At 41.9% G+C, this 24,026-nt stretch overlaps 1 protein-coding gene across 6 annotated transcripts in view; it reads right to left on the bottom strand.

Moving 5' to 3' along the window:
* VWA5B2 (von Willebrand factor A domain containing 5B2) overlaps window positions 1–24,026 on the bottom strand; it is a 250,334-nt gene that overhangs the window by 21,653 nt on the left and 204,655 nt on the right. The window lies entirely within an intron of this gene.

Genomic DNA, 24,026 nt, shown 5'->3' with positions numbered 1-24,026 from the left:
TGTATTTTATGGGAACTGCTGAAATGGCGCCTGCCATTTGAATAGGACTTTTGGATCAGCGTGAAAATCCACACAGGACTATAATAATGTTTGCTTCAACTCGCTTGTGGAGATAACTCAGAGGTTATTAAGAAGAAAAATGATAACAGCAAGAAGATTGGAAGACGGGATTTGTTAAGGATAACAACAAAGAGATGGAAAGATGGGACTTGTGGACTTCCGGAGGTGATGCCAACGGTAATGGCGGATTCCCTCTGATTCGGAGGGAACCCGCTCCACAGAAATAGGGTCGGATACCGCTTCGGCGCAGCGGGGACCCCTGAAACCACAGGCGGGTGAAGCCTGTGACCCTGGGACTCAGCGGGCACTGTCTGCGCCCCCCCAATCTGCAAAGGAACCCGGCAACGGGCTCCGGAACAGAGCGGGGAAGGGGCGCTGTGCTGTGAGTCATCTGCTTCTTCTGTGGGGTGAAGCCGCGTAGCTGTTGCCGGAGAGCGCTGCCTTTCTTCCTTGACAATTTGGCTTCGTAAATAACGATCCGTGAGTAGGATTACTACGTAATTAAAGGAACTGTAAAAAAATTGGAAGTAATTGGCCGAAGCGGAGAGGTATAAAAGGGAAGTCTGCCTCCCGCTCTTGTAGATAGAACAAAGCATTGAACTTGAAAGCGGAAGCTTTAAAAGACGCGTAAAAGGATTACAATCCGATCATCTAACCGGGATTCCCCCCCCCCCCTCAATTTGGGGGAAGAGGGGGGGGAGTTTTGCACGTTATTTCCCCAAGAAGAAGTGAGAAAGAGGAGATACAAACCACCGCTCAAACCCCCTGGAACGGGTTCCCAGTGACAGTAAAAAGCCTAAGAGAATGTACTGTCTTTGAACGTATTTTGACAGCTAGCTCTGCATCTGAAATACAATTTGGATACAATATTGCTGATAGGTATCTCCTGGTCCTAAAGTAACTGCCTAAGATAGATTGTTATCTTTCTGGTGAATTGGGGGACTAAAGGGAGAAGTAAATTACTTTAAGAACTTTATGACTGTTACAGTGTCCCCCTAGTGGAATTTGTTTGTTTTTTTTTATAAATGTTTATTAGGGTTTAACATACAAAATAGATATAATAAACAATGTAGCATATGTCTTAACATAGTTTCACATCTTCTTTGGACTCCCTCACATCTCCCGCTCCCACTTTCATCGTTATGACTTTTTGCCAGCAATTTATCATCTTGTTTGCATTCTTATGTCCCATCTATTTATTTATAATCTTGTAATTCTCGAAAAAGTTTATATTTTCTCAATCTCACTTATCATCTTGAATCATCTAATTTAGTGGTGCTCAGTTATTTATGATCTAGCATCCCGCTTAACATTCACTCAAATTACAGTATTTTTGTAGATAAATCTTGAATTTCTTCCAGTCCTCCTCCATCCTCTCCTCTCCCAGGTCACGGATTCTGCCGGTCATCTCAGCCAGTTCCATATAGTCTATCAGTTGCATCTGCCATTCTTCCAGTGTGGGTAGATCTTGAGCTTTCCAGTGCTTTGCAAGAAGTATCCTTGCTGCTGTTGTTGCGTACATAAAAAATGTCCAATCCTTCTTTACCACCCCTTGGCCGACAATACCCAAAAGAAAGGCTTCTGGTTTCTTTGTGAAGGTATACTTAAATACCTTTTTCAGTTCATTATAAATCATTTCCCAGAAGGCCTTCACTTTAGGGCAGGTCCACCAGAGGTGGAAGAATGTTCCTTCACTCTCTTTACATTTCCAACACTTATTATCAGGCAGGTGGTATATTTTTGCAAGTTTGACTGGGGTCATATACCATCTATATATCATTTTCATTACATTTTCTTTCAAAGCATTGCATGCAGTAAAGTTCAACCCAGTACTCCACAACCTTTCCCAGTCCTCAAACATGATATTATACCCAATGTCCTGCGCCCAGCTTATCATAGCCGATTTAACCATTTCATCTTGTGTATTCCATTTTAACAGCAAGTTATACATCCTTGAAAGTACCTTAGTCTTTGGTTCTAACAGTTCTGTTTCTAGTTTCGATTTCTCCACCTGGAACCCTAGTTTCTTATCATTTTTAAAAACTTCTTTAATCTGAGCGTAATGTAACCAGTCTCGCACTTTATCCTTCATTTTCTCCAAACTCTGCAATTTCCAGTTGTCTCCATCTTTTTCTAGTATTTCCCAATATTTTGGCCATTTGGCCTCCATATTGGGTCTTTTTCGGGCCTTAGCTTCCAAAGGTGAAAGCCACCTTGGAGTTTTATTTTCCAACAAGTCTTTATATTTTGTCCAGACATTAAACAGTGATTTTCTGACAATATGGTTCCTAAAGGCCTTGTTGATTTTAACCTTGCCGTACCATAAGTATGCATGCCATCCAAAAGTATTGTTAAACCCTTCCAAATCCAACACGTCAGTGTCTTCGAGAAGTAGCCAGTCTTTTAGCCAGCAGAAAGCTGCGGCCTCATAATACAACTTTAAATCTGGCAGGGCAAAGCCCCCTCTTTCTTTCGCATCAGTTAATATCTTAAACTTAATTCTGGGCTTTTTGCCCTGCCAGACAAACTTAGAAATATCTCTCTGCCACTTCTGAAAACACTCCGTCTTATCCAGAACCTGAAGTGTTTGAAACAAAAACAACATCTTTGGCAATACATTCATCTTGATAGCAGCAATTCGGCCTAACAAAGAAAGTTTCAATTTTGTCCAACTGTCTAAATCTCTCTTAATTTCTGCCCAACACTTTTCATAGTTATCCTTAAATAGACTTAGATTTTTTGCTGTTATGTTTACCCCTAGGTACTTTACTTTTTAAACCACATTTAGTTCTGTCTCTTTCTGAAACCGTTCTGACTCTGTATCTGTCAAATTTTTCCCCAACACCTTAGTTTTCTGTTTGTTTAATTTGAATCCCGCCACCCGACCAAAGTCATAAATCAGTTGTAATACTCTTTTCGTACTAGACTCTGGCTCCTGCAGGGTCAAAACCAAGTCATCTGCAAAAGCTTTAAGCTTATATTGTTTCTCTCCGACCTGAATTCCTTCCACCAACCGGTCCCCTCTAATCATATTCAGGAGCACTTCCAGAACCGAGATAAATAACAAAGGGGAAATAGGGCAGCCTTGTCGTGTTCCTTTTTCAATTTTAAACTCTTCTGTAACCACATTGTTAACTATCAGTTTAGCTTTCTGCTCTGAATATATCGCCTCAATCCCATTCTCAAAACCCCGTCCCACTCCCATTTCTTTTAAATTTCCCTTCATAAATTTCCAGGAAATGTTGTCAAAGGCCTTCTCCGCATCTATAAAAATTAAGACTGCTTTTGTGTTTATATCTGTTTGCAAAAGTTCCAAAATGTCAATAATGTTCCTTGTATTAGCAAACAAGTGTCTGCCTGGGAGAAAGCCTGCCTGGTCCTTGTGAATTACTTCATTTAAAACTTTTTTAAGTCTACTTGCCAAAATGTCTGCAAATATTTTGTAATCCACATTTAAAAGAGAGATGGGACGATAGTTCTTAAGTTGTGTCTTTTCAGCTTCCGACTTTGGTATCAATGTGATAAACGCTTCCTTCCACGACTCCGGCGCCCTCTTCCCCTCCATAATTTCGTTGCTGACCTCCATCAAAGGTTGTATCAAGTAATCTTTTAGTGTCTTATAGTACTTGGAGGTCAGCCCATCTGGCCCTGGAGATTTGCCCAATTGCATGTTCTGAATGGCCTGTTCAATCTCTTGTTGTGTTATTTTGCAATTCAGGATTGTCCTATTTTCTTGTGACAATTTTGGTAATCCATTTTTTGCCAAAAATTGTTTAATCTCAGCCTCGTCTTGCGGCCCTTGAGTGTATAATTTTTTAAAATATCTCTGGAAACACTTTCTAATGTCCACAGGATTCTGGATATTTCTTCCTTCGATCTCTAAATTTGTAACTGTATTTAATCTTTGTCTTCTCTTCAACTGCCAAGCTAGCAGTTTTCCACATTTATTCGCCGACTCAAACGTTTTTTGTTTCATTAATTTGACCTTCCACTCTATTTCCTGGTTTATCAATTTAGAATATTGTGCTTGATAGAGTTTAATTTCTCTCAAAGTTGGCTGTGACTTCGGGTTTAATCTTAACTTCTTCTCTAATTCTTTTATTTTGTCCAGAATCTTGTCTTTTCTCTCATTTTGTGTCCTTTTCTTTACTGCATTCTGTTGTATCAAGAATCCCCTCATAACGGCTTTGCTTGCGTCCCAGACGATTCTTTTTTCCACCGTGGTGTTCATATTTATTTCAAAATAGTCCTTCAAAACTTTTTGGGCCTTCTTGGTAATCTCCTGATCTCTAAGCAAGTTGTCATTCATCTTCCATCTAAAAGAGCCGGTTGGTAACAGTGTCATGTCCATCTTTACTGCATTGTGGTCGGAGCAGGTCTTTGAGCAGATTTCCACTTTTCTAGCCTTAGGTGCCAGACCTCTAGATATCCATATTTGGTCGATTCTTGTCCAGGTCAGCTGGGCTTCAGAAAAGAATGTTCCCTCTCTTCCCAAGGGGTTCTTTGTCCTCCAGATGTCAATCAAATCCATATTGTCTGTCATTTCAAAAAAAGTTTTAGGTAGTCTGCCGTCTTTTGTAACATTTTGACTTTGTGACTTGTCCATGTTGGTTGATACGACCCCATTCATGTCTCCCATCATAATGATGTTGTTATAGTCCAGATAATCCAGCATAGTCTCATGCAACTTCCTGTAGAATTCCGATTTCCCTTCGTTTGGTGCGTAGATTCCTAGTATCAAAAGCTTCTCTCCTTGGTGTTGTATCTCAATTGCCAAAATTCTTCCATGTTCATCTTTGAATAGGAATTTGGGTGACAGGCTCTCTTTCGCATATATCACCACACCTCTCTTCTTTACTCTGTCCGAAGATATAAATTCCTGGCCAAGTCTTTTGTTTATTAACACTTTTCTGTGGAGCCTTGTCACATGTGTTTCCTGTAAACAAATAATGTCCAATTGTTCTTTTTTTAATATATGAAATATTTTCTTCCTTTTTTCCGGAATGTTACAGCCATTTATATTCCAGCTCAAAAGTTGCAGAGACATCCTGAATAGATCTGGTTATTTTTCTAGGGGTGGTATCTTATTCACAGGATCTTCAGGTTCCACAGGTACTGCCGGTGCTCCAGGCCCAAGGGGTAGTTCAATTCCTTTTTGAAGGTCCTCTCCGTATGTAGACAGAAATTTGTCTCTATCTTCCAGTGTTCTAATTTTAACCTTCTTCCCTCTGAAGGTAAAGGATATTCCTTGGGGGAATTCCCACCTAAAAGCAATTGAATTGCTCCTTAGAAGTTTGACAAGTTCAGAGTAGGCGGATCTGAGGTCCAGCAGTTGTCTAGGAATATCTTTGTAAATTTCAATTCTTCTGTCCAGAATGTCCAGTGACTTTTCGTAGTGTAGGCCCAAAATCTTATCCCTTTCCTCCTTTGATCTCAATGTTATCAAACAATCTCTGGGCCTCTCCTTCTTTGTAAATCTTCCAAGCCTGAAAGCTGACACAATTTTAAAGTCCTTTTCCTCTAAATTCCAAAACTTGGAGAATTCTTTAGTTAAGAACTCAGCTAGGTTACCTCCTTCTGCTTCTTGTACTGACCTAATCCTTAAATTATTCTCACGGTTTCGCAGTTCTATCATAGAAAGATAAATCTGATGTTCACCTACTTGTTTGCAGAGTGGTCTTACCTCTTGTTCTAAATTTTCAAGTTTTTGTCTAGTGTCCTCAGCCAATTTCCGATTTTCTGCTGTAGCCTCCGTCAACTGTCCAATTGCCTGTACGTTCTGTGCGACTTGTCCAGTTAGTCTATTTAAACATTCTGTATTTTGATCAATCTTAGCTGTTTGCTCATCTGCTTTCTTGTCCAAAGATTCCACTCTCTTATCCAGAGATTCCAATTTTTCATAGATTTTCTCTAGGATAGAAGCAGATGATCCTGAGGCCATATCTTCCAATTGTAACTGCTCCGTTTCTCCCTCCCTTGCCTGTGGCAGAACGGCTTCTTCTACCTCTGAAGGCAGAGTAGGTACAGATGATCTACGTATCTGCGAGGCTGAGGTTAGAGTTGTCAAGGTTGTTTGTCTAGTTCTTCCCCTTCTTCTTGTGCCACTCATTCCAAAGTTGTCTATGAGTCAAGGTCAAGCTGAGTTATTCCCATGGGAAAACAGGGGCCCAGAGAAAACAGGAGGCCGGGAAAGGGAAAGTAAATGTACAGTCACTGTTGTAAGTCTCAAATCCTCTAGAGGGAGCTTAAGATGTCTTTAGGGAAGAATTCTAATAAAATTAAAGTCCAATTTAATGTCCAGGAACCTTCAAAAACAGGTATTTAGCAGAATTGATGTTAACAGCCACTTTGTTTCTACCAGTGCTTACTGGTCTTTCAAACGGTGTTTCAAAATAGCAAGTCCAAATACCCTCAGATTGTTGCAAGTTCTAATACACAATAGCCAAATCTGCAAAACTGACAGCTCAGTCTCTCAAAGAGCTCAGGCAGCTCCGGACCCTGGGTTTCTCATTCCAATTTGTAATTCCAATAGGAGAAAGATAGCTCGATACGAATAGAAGGTACCAAATCATAAACTTAAAGTCCTTACTTTGTTTAAAAGAAAGTTCCGTGGGTGCTCAGATCAGTAGGATTGAAAGTTCTTTTTACGCCTCCACTCCTCCAGCTCCTTGCTTTAAGGTTCAGTGGTAGCGGAAGACGGACTTCCTGTTTCCACGTCTCTCCGCTTTCAGCCAAGTTCAATGTTTTAGTCTCAAATTAAGAATATTCAGTCTTTACTCACGGATTGTTACTTTCTTCCGAATCAGAAATTTGCAGGAAAAGGGATCAGCGCTCACCGGCAGCAGCCGCGCGGCTTCGCTCCACAGATCGCGAAACGGCTCACAGCGCCGCTACCCCCTCCACGTTCTGGAGCCCCTTACGGGGTTCCTTCTGCGTTTTGGGGATCGCTTCTGGCGCCCACCGAGCCTCAAGACCACAGGCTCTTGCTGCCTGTGGGTTTCCAAGGTGGGTCTCCGCTTTGCCGTAGCGGACGACCCAGTTTCTGCGGAGCCTCCTCCTCACTAGTGGAAGAGGACCGCCATTGCCGTTCGCGCCGCCCCCGGAAGTCCCCCCTAGTGGAATTTGGAACTAGCTACAACTGCAGCTGGCCTGAGGAAATTTCTCACACTGTTTTCCTGGAACTTTCCATTTCAAAACAACTTTGACCCTGACTGTGTGACTGACCTTGAGTTTTATCTAGAGGGGTATGGCAGATGGGAAAGAGAAGTTAGATTTGTTACAAGCAACAAGGTCTGGCAGAGTATATCGCACAGACGGTGGATTACAAAGGAGAGCTTCGACATCTGGCCCCCCTGGAGTCCCAACAGCAACTTCATCGGCACAACCTAAAACTAAAGGTATGGCAAGTGACGATGCCCTGGCTCAGGCACTGGCTAAAATTAATGAATCTTTGGATAGAATAAGTAAACAAGTAGCAGAGGCATCGGATAAGATTGATCAAAATACGACAAGTATTAACCAAAATACGGCAAGTATCAATAATTTGGGACAGAAAGTAAATACTAATACAGAAACTATTCAGAAATTATTACAGGAATCTGCTTCGACACGTGAGATTGCCGAAGAGGCTAAAGAAATTGCTACAGCTACTGTTGCAGAGGTTCAAGAGAAGATACCACCGCTACATAAACAACTTGAAGACCATAAGTTAATCCTGTCTATGATCGAGTTGAAGGAGAAACAAGTGAACTTAAGGGTCAGAGCTGTACCTGAAGTGGAGAAAGACAACTTAGTTGAATTTCTTACGCAGGAATTCCTACATTTTTGGAATCCAGATTTGGGGAAAGACAGTTTTAAAATAGTGAATGCTTTTAGACTTGGAAAAGGAGGGGGAAAGAAGGTGAGAGATTGTTTGATCACTCTCCGAACAAAAGAAGAGAGAGACAAGATTCTGAGTTTGCATTTCCAGAAGACACTGGAAATACAACAGTCAAAAGTGGAGATATTCAAGGATATTCCGAAACACCTTCTGGATCTCAGGTCTAACTACAAAGACCTGGTTACCCTGTTGAGAAGTAACGGAATTAACTTTAGGTGGGAATTTCCTCAAGGCCTATCCTTTAGTTACAAAGGAAAGAAGATAAAAATAAGATCGGAAGACAACAAAGACAAATTTTGGAGAGACCACGGAGAAGACCTACAGAAGAAAGTTACAGGAGAGTTAAGAGCAATTGTAAGAGAAACTTTAGACACACCAGGACTATCTCTGGAACTAAAAGACCGCCTGAAAAACGTGATACCACCAACGGAACAGGAACAGGCACTGGGTGCTGTTGGAGGAGAACCAAAATAATTACATCATGGCCCTGCAACTATTAAGCTGGAATTGTAATGGTCTCAATTCCCCTCAGAAAAGGAAATCTGTGTTTCATTTATTAAAAAAGAAACAATTGGACTTGATTTGCTTACAAGAAACACATATAACAAGATCACACAGGAAATTACTGATAAATAAAAGACTTGGTCAGGAGTTTATTTCATCGGACAAAGTTAAAAAAAGAGGGGTTGTGATTTATGCAAAGGACAGATTATCACCGAAATTTATTTTTAAAGATGACCAAGGAAGATTTGTGGCAATTGAAATTCAAACACAAGGAGAAAAAATTTTGATAGTAGGAATTTACGCACCAAATGAAGGGAAATCTGATTTTTTAAAGAAGTTGCATGAGACTTTGATGGACTATTTGGATTATAACATGATTTTGATGGGAGACATGAATGGAGTGGTATCTACACATATGGACAAGGCACAAAGACAGGGAGTCACTAAGGATGGTAGACTACCGAAAACCATTTTTGAGATGACAGACAACTTGGACTTAGTTGATATCTGGAGAACAAGAAACCCCATGGCTAAAGAGGGAACCTTCTTTTCTGAAGCCAAAATGACATGGACAAAAATTGACCAAATATGGGTAACTAGAGGAATGGCACCAAAGACAAGAAAGGTGGAAATCTGCCTGAAAACTTGCTCCGACCATAATGCTGTCAAGATGGAAATGAAACTAACACCAACTGGCTCCTTCAGATGGAGGATGAATGACACCTTATTTAGAGATGAAGAAGTGTTAAAGAAGGCCCAAAAAACCTTGAGAGATTATTTTGAGATAAATATGAATACCAACGTGGAAAAAAGAGTAATCTGGGACGCAAGTAAAGCGGTTATGAGAGGGTTTCTGATACAACAGAATGCAGTAAAGAAGAGAATTCAAAATGAGAAGAAGGATAAGATATTGGAGAAAATAAAGGAAAGTGAAAAAAGATTGAGAACAAATCCAAAATCTCAAGAGATTCTGAGGGAATTAAAGCTACACCAAGTACAATACATGAAAATGATGAATCAGGAAATAGAATGGAAAATTAAACAAATGAGACAAAAGACATTTGAGTCGGCTAAGAAATGTGGGAAACTGTTGGCTTGGCAAATGAAAAAAAGACAAAAATTAAATACAGTTACGAATTTAGAAGTGGAAGGAAGGAATATACAGAACCCAGCTGAGATTAGAAATTGTTTCCAGAGGTACTTTAAACAACTATATACACAAGGGCCACTGAAAGAAACTGATCTAGATCAATTTTTGAAAACAAATGGATTACAAAAAATCTCTCAAGAAAATAAATTAATGTTGAACTATAAAATAACTGAACAGGAGATAGAAGGTGCCATTCAAAACATGAAATTGGGTAAGTCTCCAGGACCGGATGGATTGACTTCTGGATATTACAGATCCTTGAAAGAATGGCTAGTACAACCTTTGAAAGAGGTCTGTAATGAAATAATGGAGGGGGAAAGAGCACCAGAGTCGTGGAAAGAAGCTTATATTACACTTGTACCGAAAACAGAGACTGAAAAGACACAGCTTAAGAACTACCGCCCCATATCATTACTCAATGTGGATTACAAAATTTTTGCAGACATTTTGGCTAAGAGATTTAAAAAAGTGTTGATGGAAGAGATTCATAAAGATCAAGCGGGCTTTCTCCCAGGAAGACACTTGTCTGACAATTTGAGGAATATAATTGATATTTTGGAAAAACTAGAAGTGAATATAAATACTAAAGCAGTTTTGATATTTGTGGACGCGGAGAAAGCTTTTGACAATATTTCTTGGAGCTTTATGAAGAAGAACCTACAGGGTATGGGGGTAGGCCAAGGCTTTGAAAATGGTATAAGTGCAATCTATTCAGAACAAAAGGCTAAATTAATTGTAAATAATGTGGTGACGGAAGAACTTAAAATAGAAAAAGGGACGCGACAAGGTTGCCCAATTTCCCCACTACTTTTTATTTCAGTCCTGGAAGTTTTGCTGAACATGATTAGAAGGGACCAGCTGGTTAAAGGTATACAGGTCGGAGCTAAACAGTACAAATTGAGAGCATTTGCAGATGATTTAGTACTGACGTTACAGGAGCCAGAATCTAGTACCAAAAGGGTTTTAGAACTGATTCAAGAATTTGGTCAGGTTGCGGGATTTAAATTGAACAAGTTAAAAACTAAGGTTTTAGAGAAAAATCTAACACCAATGGAGAGAGAGAGGTTTCAGAATGTGACAGGTTTAACAGTGGTTAGGAAAGTTAAATACCTGGGGATCAACATGACAGCAAAAAATGGGAATTTATTTAAAGATAACTATGAAAAATGTTGGGCTGAAGTGAAAAAAGATTTAGAAATTTGGTCAAATTTGAAGCTTTTACTGCTGGGCCGTATTGCTGCGGTAAAAAGGAATGTATTGCCTAGAATGTTGTTTTTGTTTCAAACATTGCAAATTGTGGACAAAATGGACTGTTTCAAGAGGTGGCAGAGAGATATTTCCAGATTTGTCTGGCAGGGCAAGAAGCCCAGAATAAAATTTAAAATACTAACGGATGCAAAGGAAAGAGGTGGATTTGCACTGCCAGACCTTAAAATTTATTATGAATCAGCAGCCTTTTGCTGGTTGAAAGAATGGCTGCTTCTTGAAAACACTGACATTTTGGATCTAGAAGGTTTTAACAATGTATTTGGATGGCATGCATATCTGTGGTATGATAAGGTCAAAGCACATAAAGCATTTAAAAATCACATTGTCAGGAAAGCACTGTTTAATGTTTGGATAAGATACAAGGATTTATTGGAAAACAAAACTCCAAGGTGGCTGTCACCAATGGAAGCGAAAGCCTTGAAAAAGCTCAATATGGAGGTCAAATGGCCGAAATATTGGGAAATTTTGGAACAAGATGGAGATAGACTGAAATTGCAGAGTTTTGAAAAATTAAAAAACAAAGTGCGAGACTGGCTTCATTATTATCAGATAATGGAGGCATACAATTTGGACAAGAAAATTGGCTTCCAGGTGGAAAAATCAAAATTAGAAACAGAACTGTTAGAACCCAAAACTAAGAATTTGTCAAGAATGTATAACTTGCTGCTGAAATGGAACACTCAGGATGAAACGGTGAAATCTGCTATGATTAAATGGGCACAAGACGTTGGACACAACATTGTGTTCGCTGACTGGGAACAGTTATGGACCACAGGTATGAAGTTTACGCCATATAATGCCCTAAGAGAGAATATTATGAAAATGATATACAGGTGGTACATAACCCCAGTTAAGCTTGCAAAAATCTACCATTTGCCTTATAATAAATGTTGGAAATGTAAAGAAACTGAAGGTACATTCTTTCACCTTTGGTGGACATGCCCAAAGATTAAGGCTTTCTGGGAGATGATAGATAATGAATTAAAAAAGGTGTTTAAATATACCTTCTTGAAGAAACCAGAGGCCTTTCTCCTGGGCATAGTCGGCCAATCGGTGTTAAAAAAGGATAGAACTTTCTTTATGTATGCCACAACAGCAGCAAGAATACTCATCGCAAAGTATTGGAAGACACAAGAGCTACCCACACTGGAGGAATGGCAGATGAAATTGATGGACTATATGGAATTGGCGGAAATGACTGGCAGAATCTGTTACCAGGGAGAAGAGTCGGTGGAAGAAGATTGGAAGACATTCAAAGATTACTTACAGAAATATTGCAAAATTAATGAATGTTAGAGTGATGTTGGATTGAAATTAAGTGGCTTCTAGCTGTACAGGCTTTAAAGTTATATATAGATCAAGAATAAGGATTAGGATTAAAAAGGTTAAAAGAATGGAAAATTGGTTTTTAATAGGTAAAAATTTAATGTTATATTATATTAAGATTAAGGATTGGGATTAAAAAGGAGGGAAAGGAATTGCTGGACAAACAAACTGAATTGGAATACAAAAGAGGGAGGTATGAGGAGGTCCGGGAAATAAGTAAATGTAAAAGTAGTGATGAAAAGATGGAATTGTTTTTAACTGTTTTTTCTTTTTTCTTTTTGTATTCTGGGTGAGGACTGCAGGGCCTGTTCCTTCCAGGGCCTTTTCCAACTGGCCCAGGGGGCGTGGCCAGGCCCTTTCTCCCAGCTACAAAGGGACTCCTGCTGTGGGGAGGCCTCGGACCATCGGCTGGGTGAGGACTGCAGGGCCTGCTCCCTTCCAGGGCCTTTTCCAACTGGCCCAGGGGGCGTGGCCAGGCCCTTTCTCCCAGCTACAAAGGGACTCCTGCTGCGGGGAAGCCTCGGACCATCGGCTGGGTGAGAACTGCAGGGCCTGCTCCCTTTCAGGGCCTTTTCCAACTGGCCCAGGGGGCGTGGCCCAGGCCCTTATTTGGAACAAACTTTTGGGGAAGTATGGGAAGTGTTCTGCCATTGCTTCCCTGTTCCAGGTGGTTAATGTGCTTTAAAATGTCCTCAAGCAGTCGGTGGCAATTTCAATTTTTATTCCTTTTTTCCCTTTTTCCCTTTGTTGGGGTGGGTGGGTGGGATGGATAGTTGGTTGGGGATTAATTTTAGTATAATTGTTCTGTTCCTTTTTGTTGTTGTTGTTTTACTGGTTCTGTATAGTTTGTGTTTTGTTTTTAAGGGGCGGGATCAGGGCTGCCTGGGAGTGGCTCCCCAGCCAACACGATGGCTGGGACAAGTTCCACAGGGGGGGGAGCACTGGGACATCCGATCTCGGTGATCATGGGCAGGAGGCGAAGTTACGCTAAGACCAGACCATGTCATTACCGAGGAGGCAGGTTTAGTCATTGTTTGAAGACTATCCCTGCCTCCGGGTCTGGCCTTGACCGGATGGATACTGGAATCAACAGGGGAAACCCACATGACCTGAAAGTGTTGCTGTGCAATGCCAGGTCAATGATGAATAAAACCACTGCCATCCACGACTTGATTGTGGATGGAGGATTTGACCTGGCATGTGTGACGGAGACCTGGTTGGAGGAAGCAGATGGGCCTGTCCTTGCCGCTGCTTGCCCACCAGGTTTCTCTTACGCACAGCAACCCAGGTCGTGTGGGCGGGGAGGGGGGGTTGCAGTGATTTTTAGGAAGTCACTAGCTTGCACCAGGCGTCCTACTGGGAAGATCCAGTTCTCTGAGTGCATGTTCTGGAAGTTGGGCAATAGGGGCAGTACAGGATTCCTTTTGGTGTACCGACCTCCCCGCTGCACCAAGGATTCCCTGTCCGAGCTGCTTCAGGTCGTGGCGGATTTTCTCCTGGAGACACCTAGTTTGGTTGTCCTAGGGGATTTTAACATCTATGCCGACACGACCTTACAAGGGGCCACTCGGGACTTCGTGGAAAGCATGGCCTCCATGGGGCTGTCCCTGAATAAGTTTGGCCCAACTCATAGTCATGGACATGCCTTAGACCTGGTGTTCACCTCTAGTGACGTGGGTGATCTGACACTAAGTAAAAGTGAAACAAAAGAAGTGCCATGGTCAGATCACTTCCTGGTGCAACTGGACTTCTCCGCGACCCTTCCCCTCTGCAGGGAGTTGGGACCAATTCGGATGGTCCGCCCCCGCCACTTAATGGATCCAAATGGTTTCCAGAGAGTGGTAGGGTATGCTTTAGCCCATGTTGATGGCCTTTCAGCTGATTCCCTGGTGGCCCACTGGAATGTGGAGTTAACCAGGGCTATTGACTGTCTGGCTCCAAAGCGCCCTCTCCGATTGCATGGAGCCCGGACAGACCCGTGGTTTTCTTCGGAGCTGAGGGCGATGAAACAATCGCTGAGACGGCTAGAGTGTCGGTGGCAGAAAACTCACTCCGAATCTGACCGGACACGGGTTAGAGCTCAACGTCGAGCCTACCAAGTGGCGATAGCGACGGTGAAGAAGACTTTCTCCACTGCCTCTATTGCATCTGCAGAAAATAGTAGCAGGAGACTCTTTCAGGTGGTTCGCAATTTAACGGAACCACCTTTACCACCGGGGCATTGTAAAGACCCCAAGATCTCCTGCAACGATTTTGCAAATAAAATCACTCATATTCGGAAGGAGCTAGACACCACCGTGGGAGCAGGGCCAGGGCGGGAGAGTGCTAGAGCTCTGTCTGGTCAAGTTGCATGGAGTCAATTTCAATCCGTTACCCCCGAGGATGTGGACAGGCTGCTTGGACGCATGAAAGCAACCACCTGTCTCCTTGATCCTTGCCCATCCTGGCTAATAAAAGCAAGCCGGGAAGGGCTGGGCGATGGGCTCTGCGGGGTGGTGAATGCTTCCCTCTGTGAGGGAACATTCCCAGATCCGCTGAAAGAGGCGGTCATTAAACCGCTTCTTAAAAAACCATATTTAGACCCGGCCAGTATGGCCAACTATCGCCCAGTCTCAAATCTTCCATTCTTGGGCAAGGTGATTGAGCGCGTGGTTGCTGAACAACTCCAGGCACGCCTGGAGGATGAGGACCATTTGGATCCCTTCCAATCGGGATTCAGGCCTCACCATGGGACTGAAACTGCCTTGGTCGCGCTGGTTGATGATCTCCGGCGAGCTAGGGACAAAGGTGAGAGTTGTTTCCTGGTTCTGCTGGATCTCTCAGCGGCCTTTGATACAATCGACCATAACATCCGTCTGGACCGTCTAGAGGGGCTGGGAGCTGGGGGCACTGTTATACAGTGGTTTCGCTCCTTCCTCCTGGGCCGTGTTCAGAAAGTGGTGGGGGGGGATGAGTGTTCAGACCCCTGGGCCCTCACTTGTGGGGTGCCTCAGGGTTCCGTCCTCTCCCCCATGCTTTTTAACATCTATATGAAGCCGCTGGGAGAGATCATCAGGGGGTTTGGGCTGGGTGTCCATCAATATGCAGATGATACCCAGCTCTACCTCTCTTTCAAATCAGAACCAGTGAAGGCGGTGAAGGTCCTGTGTGAGTGCCTGGAGGCGGTTGGAGGATGGATGGCGGCTAATGGATTGAGGTTGAATCCTGACAAGACAGAAGTATTGTTTTTGGGGGACAGGGGGCGGGCTGGTGTGGAGGACTCCCTGGTCCTGAATAGGGTAACTGTGCCCCTGAAGGACCAGGTGCGCAGCCTGGGAGTCATTTTGGACTCAGCTGTCCATGGAGGCACAGGTCAATTCTGTATCCAGGGCAGCTGTCTACCAACTCCACCTGGTACGCAGGCTGAGACCCTACCTGCCCGCGGACTGTCTCGCCAGAGTGGTGCATGCTCTAGTTATCTCCCGCTTGGATTACTGCAATGCGCTCTACGTGGGGCTACCTTTGAAGGTGACCCGGAAACTACAATTAATCCAGAATGCGGCAGCTAGACTGGTGACTGGGGGCTGCTGCCGAGACCACATAACACCGGTCCTGAAAGACCTACATTGGCTCCCAGTACGTTTCCGAGCACAATTCAAAGTGTTGGTGTTGACCTTTAAAGCCCTAAACGGCCTCGGCCCAGTATACCTGAAGGAGCGTCTCCACCCCCATCGTTCTGCCCGGACGCTGAGGTCCAGCACCGAGGGCCTTCTGGCTGTTCCCTCATTGCGAGAGGCAAAGCTACAGGGAACCAGGCAGAGGGCCTTCTCGGTAGTGGTGCCCGCCCTGTGGAACGCCCTCCCATCAGATGTCAAAGCGATAAATAACTACCTGACATTTAGAAGGCATCTTAAGGCAGCCCTGTTCAGGGAAGCTTTTAATCTGTGATATTTTACTGTATTTTTTGTTTCTATGGAAGCCGCCCAGAGTGGCTGGGGAAACCCAGCCAGATGGGCGGGGTACAAATAATAAATTATTATTATTATTATTATTATTATTATTATTATTAAATTCTTTTTTTTATTAATGTGTTTCTTTTCATGTGAAACTTTAATAAATATCATTTAAAATAAAAGGAAAGATGGGACTTATGAACATCAAAGCAGCAGAAATATGAGATGATTGGACCCTTTCTGAACTCAAAGCATGGGCACCCCACCAAAAAATTTAAAATTCGGCTAAATATTTGGAGTTTATTATGTATTGGTATAATTTGGAATTAATGTGATATGATTGGTTTGTTAACTGGAAATTTAATAAACATTATAAAAAATAAAAAAAAGAACGGACCTCCAGAACAAATTAAGTACTTAACCCAAGGTATCACTATATTCCAATTCAACAAAACAAGTGATTTCCCACTCACCCAATATCAATGTTTATAACTCGAATTACATACTATTGCATTTTAAAGTTCCATCTTATCTAATTTGATCCTCTCTAACATGATTCTTAATATATTCTGCTGTTTTCTTACAGTTTAAACCCCACTGTGGTCTTTGCATATGGGAAATAACTTTTTATATAGATCGGAGAGGTTTTCTAATCTTTTTTAAAAGATTCTAAATTTGTATCTTTTATCAATTTTTGCCATCTCTGCATATTCCAAGATTTTCATAAAGCATTCTTCCTTTGAGGGTGTTCTCTCCTCCTTCCTCAGTTTAACAGTATACAATAAATATTTTTGATCTGTAGTTTTTAATGCGTATTTTCAACTTTTATGATGGTTTTGTGCTTTGCAATATTAATAATAATACTATTTACATTATTACTATTATTTGTATTGCTTACAGCTTCTGACAACGGAGGCTTATGGCATTTACCATTTTAACCCATGCCATCGTTGAAGCTGAAATATCACAATTGTTGGGGGAAATAGATAAAACAATTGCTGGCATCAGACTGAGTTATTACGAAGCAGTAAGTACCTGAATGAGAGTATTTTCATCAATCTTGAATCCAAACCTCCATATGGCTCCAATGAGAGGAAGCTGGAGAAGTCCTGGAGGATAATGCCTGCGTGACCAGAGCTGTTTCAGGTAGTGCAGAATCAGAAGAGCCACCAGCAGAGCAATCAAAAGTGCCCATACCTCCATCCTTCTCTTGCTGTCTCTTTCTCCTTAATTTTTTCTAGGTTGCCTGGTCAGGTTCAACTCTCTTTCTCTAAGGAGTTTTTGCTTTCGTCAAAGACATCAGCAGTATTCTCTGTTTTTATACGCTCAGTTATTAAAAACAAATAAGCAACAATGGGTGCAACACCATTTGTAAGTAGCCTTGGAATGTGATACAATCAAACACAAATAAAATCAAACGCTATAGTCCTTTTAATATGTGTCATGCAGATATGACGAAGTGTGCTTTATATCAGGCACATTGAACTCCCGAGAGACTGTGATCTACTTCCAGTAGCCCGAGAGTCATCTGGTATTTAATATGGATATCTTTCCCTCTTATGGAATTGCTACTCCTTGTAACCTGTGCCTTGGGAAGGTACTAATCTGATGTAGGCATCAACGCCTTCAGAAAGAACTCTGAGTTCAAGCTCTTATTAATCCAGCAATGAGGGCCAGGATAGTACATGCATTACAATTGCAAAAGCCAACAAACTTCTACCTGCAGTTGAATCGAACCACAGTGCAGTACAATTGCTACTTCCACAGAGCACTTGCTAGTTGCAATCCATCAGAGGTGCCAACTTGAATAAAATATGAGGAAGGGGGCAAGTGAGCCCCACCTCGCATAATCAATCACATAATGTGGCTCACGTCCACCATTAGAATGGCGATTGCCATGAACTTTGGCGGAGCCAGGCCCCTTCACATATTTTATAGGGGCACTGAAGGGACCTCAGCCCCTAGTTCTTCGCTCCTAGGTAACCTATTTCCTGTTGAGTGCAACAATAATAGAGAACCTTTGTTCTGGACAGCCCTTTAAATGTTCTCTCATAGTTATGAGGAAAGGAGTCTGTGGTCGCTCGTCTAATTCTTCAGATGGCAAGGCAGCACACCCCCAGAGATGCCTCCTGTTGGCATTCCACTGCCCAAGGCAGCTGCCACAGCCTGCCTTGTGGGTGGACCGGCCCTCTGCTTCACAGCTGGTTATGATAAGAAACCCACACACACTTTCCTGTATACAAGGTATACAAGTCGGAGCTAGACAGTATAAACCGAGAGCTTTTGCAGACGATTTAGTATTGACATTACAGGAGCCAGAATCTAGTACTAAAAGAGTTTTGGAACTGATTCAAGAATTTGGTCAAGTTGCAGGATTTAAACTGAATAAGTTAAAAACAAAGGTTTTAGAGAAAAACTTAAGAGTGATTGAAAGAGAAAGGTTTCAGAATGAGACAGGTTTAACAGTGGTCAAGAAAGTGAAATACCTTGGGATTAATATGACAGCTAAAAATGGGAACTTATTTAAAGACAATTATGAAAAATGTTGGACAGAAGTGAAAAAAGACTTAGAAATTTGGTCAAATTTGAAGCTTTCATTGCTAGGCCGTATTGCTGCGATAAAAATGAATGTATTGCCTAGAATGTTGTTTTTGTTTCAAACATTGCAAATTGTGGACAAAATGGATTGCTTCAAGAAGTGGCAGAGAGATATTTCTAGATTTGTCTGGCAGGGCAAGAAGCCTAGAATAAAATTTAAAATATTAACGGATGCAAAGGAAAGAGGTGGATTTGCCCTGCCAGACCTTAAACTTTATTATGAATCAGCAGCTTTTTGCTGGCTGAAAGAATGGCTGCTTCTTGAAAACACAGACATTTTGGATTTAGAAGGCTTCAATAATGTATTTGGATGGCATGCATATTTGTGGTATGATAAGGTCAAAGCACATAAAGCATTTAAGAATCATATTGTCAGGAAAGCATTGTTTAATGTCTGGATAAGATATAAGGATTTATTGGAAAACAAAACCCCAAGGTGGCTGTCACCGATGGAAGCAAAAGCACAGAAAAAGCTCAATATGGAGGTCAAATGGCCGAAATATTGGGAAATTCTGGAACAAGAGGGAGATAGACTGAAATTGCAGAGCTTTGAGAAACTAAAAAACAAAGTGCGAGACTGGCTTCATTATTATCAGATAATGGAGGCATACAATTTGGACAAGAAAATTGGCTTCCAGGTGGAAAAATCAAAACTAGAAACAGAACTGTTAGAACCCAAAACTAAGAATTTGTCAAGAATGTATAACTTGCTGCTGAAATGGAATACTCAGGATGAAACGGTGAAATCTGCTATGATTAAATGGGCACAAGATGTTGGACATAATATTATGTTTGCCGACTGGGAACAGTTATGGACCACAGGTATGAAGTTTACGGCATGTAATGACCTAAGAGAGAATATTATGAAAATGATATACAGGTGGTACATAACCCCAGTTAAGCTTGCAAAAATCTACCATTTGCCCGATAATAAATGTTGGAAATGTAAAGAAACTGAAGGTACATTCTTTCACCTTTGGTGGACGTGCCCAAGGATTAAGGTTTTCTGGGAGATGATTTATAATGAATTAAAAAAGGTATTTAAATCTACCTTCTTGAAGAAACCAGAGGCCTTCCTCCTGGGCATAGTCGACCAATCGGTGTTAAAGAAGGACAGAACTTTCTTTATGTATGCTACAACAGCAGCAAGAATACTTATTGCAAAGCATTGGAAGACACAAGATCTACCCACACTGGAGGAATGGCAGATGAAAATGATGGACTATATGGAATGGGCGGAAATGACTGGCAGAATCCGAAACCAGCAGTGAAAGCTTCAAATTTGACCAAATTTCTAAATCTTTTTTCACTTCAGCCCAACATTTTTCATAGTTATCTTTAAATAAATTCCCATTTTTTGCTGTCATGTTGATCCCCAGGTATTTAACTTTCTTAACCACTGTTAAACCTGTCACATTCTGAAACCTCTCTCTCTCCATTGGTGTTAGATTTTTCTCTAAAACCTTAGTTTTTAACTTGTTCAATTTAAATCCTGCAACTTGACCAAATTCTTGAATCAGTTCTAAAACCCTTTTAGTACTAGATTCTGGCTCCTGTAGCATCAATACTAAATCATCTGCAAATGCTCTCAATTTGTACTGTTTAGCTCCGACCTGTATACCTTTAACCAACTGGTCCCTTCTAATCATGTTCAGCAAAACCTCCAGGACCGAAATAAAAAGAAGTGGGGAAATTGGGCAACCTTGTCGTGTCCCTTTTTCTATTTTAAGTTCTTCCGGAACATTTAGAATATTTTGAATACACACATGAAGTTGATATCTGGCTAGTGAAAGACCCTGTGTGAGAGGCATTCACACGAGTGACAGAACCAGCAAGTCCTGCAACAAAATTTGGGATCTTTGGGGCTTATTTATGTAAGATCATGCTCACAGTACACTCATTGGAATTAATGAAACTAAATTAGTCATGTCAGGCAATTTCATCATGTCTGTTCTTAAGCAGGATTATGCTCTCTATAATCCTCCCACATGTACTTTCTACATGGTGCAATATGGTTAGCTGTTACTATGCTGTACACAAACACATACGTGCCTCTTTTCTACTATCCTCAGATTACTTGCTCTGGCCTTCCATTAGTTTACAAATTCTGCCCCCCTGTTGATTTCAACCAGTGAGAGTTACTCTTGAAACCCATCATCACAATAAATGTAATTACCAATTACCGTATATTGTCTCCCTGCTTATTTAACTTATATGCAGAATTCATCATGCGAAAGGCTGGGCTGGATGAATCCCAAACCGGAATTAAGATTGTCAGAAGAAATATCAACAACCTCAGATAGGCAGATGACACAACCTTGATGGCAGAAAGTGAGGAGGAATTAAAGAACCTTTTAATGAGGGTGAAAGAGGAGAGCGCAAAATATGATCTGAAGCTCAACATCAAAAACACGAAGATCATGGCCACTGGGCCCATCACCTCCTGGCAAATAGAAGGGGAAGAAATGGAGGGAGTGAGAGATTTTACTTTCTTGGGCTCCATGATCACTGCAGATGGTGACAGCAGTCACGAAATTAAAAGACGCCTGCTTCTTGGGAGAAAAGCAATGACAAACCTAAACAGCCTCTTAAAAAGCAGAGACATCACCTTGCCAACAAAGTTCCGTATAGTTAAAGCTACGGTTTTCCCAGTAGAGATGTATGGAAGTGAGAGCTGGACCATCAAGAAGGCTGATCGCCGAAGAATTGATGCTTTTGAATTATGGTGCTGGAGAGCTCTTGAGAATCCCATGGACTGCAAGAAGATCAAACCTCTCCATTCTTAAGGAAATCAGGCCTGAATGCTCACTGGAAGGACAGAGCCTGAAGCTGAGGCTCCAATACTTTGGCCACCTGATGAGAAGAGAAGACTCCCTGGAAAAGACCCTGATGTTGGGAAAGATGGAGGGCACAAGGAGAAGGGGACGACAGAGGACAAGATGGTTGGACAGTGTTCTCGAAGCTACCAGCATGAGTTTGACCAAACTGTGGCAGGCAGTGGAAGACAGGAGTGTCTGGCGTGCTCTGGTCCATGAGGTCACGAAGAGTTGGACACAACTAAACGACTAAACAACAACAACAAGAAGAAGATAACTCTTATTACAATAATTAGAATATTAGAAGAAGCAAGGCCTGCTCACAGGTGCAAGGCCACAGCAACTCTTTTCAGTAGGTCTTGCCCCCATGAGGCAGTTGTGGAGGGTGAACATCCCCTCCTTCCCACAGCTGTTTAGCTCTCCTCCTTCCACAGGTCCTTTCCATGCTATCTAAGACTCCACTGATGCACCCTTCTCTGCTCCTCCCTTTTCATCCCTCTTCTGGTCCTGGGAGACACCGGGAGAGGGGAGCTTGTAGTAGTAGGAGGGGGAGACACCCTGGCTCCTTCACTAGCCTGACTCATCTCTGCCTCTTGGCCTCTCCTATCTCCTACTTCTGCCTCTGCTTCTGCTTCTGGACTTTTCTCTGCCACACACTGTCCCTGTCTGATCATCAATTCCCGGGCTCTCAGTCTTCATCCCTTGGGAATTCCCCAGATCGTACCTCCCACCATTCCTTGGTGTTCAGCCAGTGCATGCCATCATGCCTCAAAACCCTCAATGATCCCTGGCATATGGACTTGTGGCCATAACATATGTGCTTGACTCATGGTTCATTATGTTCCAATGAGAAACAGAGATTGTACTAATTACGACTATGGTTACTACTTCATTGTGGGGCAGGACATTCGCGTTTGAAAGATATTTTGATTATTATTATTGCACCTCCTCCATTTGGCCTTGCATCTTATAGATCAGATTCTATGTAATTTGCCATGTTGATTTGGTAGTGTGGCCAGCTACAGGCCTTCTTGAATGGCACAGGTCTTCTTAATCCTTGTAAATCTGGTTCCTGGGATGGGTTATGGGTGGAAAGTGAGGATGTTTCACCCCTCCCATTGCAAGAATCTGCTGACGATGTTTCAGGAAGGAGGGGGTGGATTTTGCTCATCGCTTCTTCTGCTCCAGCCTATGGAAGTCTGAGTGTTATCTGTATATAGATAAGGTGACTCTTTAAGCAGCTGTAACACTCATGCAGTCCAGCATCTCCAATTAGTCTTTAGTTAGTTTATGCAGTAGCTGTAGAGAATAAAAGAAGTTATACTTCAGAGCTGTCATTCGTGTGGTTCATACTCTGCTGTGCTCCGCTGACTTTTGAAACAGAGTTTGGTGCTCACAGCTCTAAATTGTGAGTCCATTGCACTTAGACCTGCTCCCTGCAGTGGAAGATCTCTGGGAGTGCTTTTCCAGCTCTCCTGGCCCAGTTGGGGCTGAAGAGGTTGAGCCCAGTCATTGGCACTGGCTCAAAGGCGAAGCTGACATCTACACCCTCAATTGTTGTCAACATTATTATTATTATTATTATTATTATTATTATTATTATTATATTTCTATACCACCCTATACCCAAAGGTCTCAGGGCAGTTCACATAAAATATTAAATACATTAAATGAAAACAAAACCAACAACTCAATAACCCCCCCCCCAAAAAAAAAGATCCAGCATTTTTCAAAAGGGTATAAGATGTAGATCAAGTCAGGCAAAGGCCTGGTTGAAAAGGAAAGTTTTTGCCTGGCGCCTAAAGGTGTATACTGAACATGGGTGGGGAACGTCCCCCAAAATATTTTATTTGGGGGTCCAATAGAAGTTGGCACCTACAATTCTTACCTATTGTTTCCCTAAACTATTTTAATATTAGCAAACATTTTCTTCTATTTTGAGACAGAAGTCTTGACAAATAATGAATATTCAGAATCTTGGTGTAAATCATGAAATTCTATAAGTAGTTAAATTATTCAGGGGTGTTACTCTTTCACTTACAAGCAGTTCTCACTCTCCCAGATAAGCCCCCTGAGAGAGGGGGGAGGGAGGGAGGGAGGGAGAGAGAGAATGTACACAAGCACACTTGGCTTTTCCTAAGAGTCTGTGTAAAAGTTGGATCCAGTACATATAGATCATAAAGAGGAAGCAGGAAAGACTTTCACTCTTTCAAATTCCTCTTCCAGCTCTATGCACTATTCAAGGGAGAAAAGAGGTTATCCTTCTATTTGCACAAGAGAGGATTTCGGTGTGATCCAGCGGGGCTTTTCTCATATTCATTTTTTATTTTATGAATATTTGGTACAAAATTCTTTCCCAAATATCTGTGTCACAAAATCAGTCTTAAGATAGCTGGGATTCTAATTACAATTCATCAAACACACTCTCATTTGTGTGACCCATATAAGAATGATTACAGTGTTCAATTGTATTACATGACTTGCAATCACAT

Source organism: Podarcis pityusensis, assembly GCF_964106645.2.
Source record: "Podarcis pityusensis genome assembly, chromosome: 5".
Classification (NCBI taxonomy): domain Eukaryota; kingdom Metazoa; phylum Chordata; class Lepidosauria; order Squamata; family Lacertidae; genus Podarcis; species Podarcis pityusensis.
The sequence above is the reverse complement of the archived record's forward strand: the minus strand, read 5'-3'. Positions and strand labels throughout refer to the sequence as shown.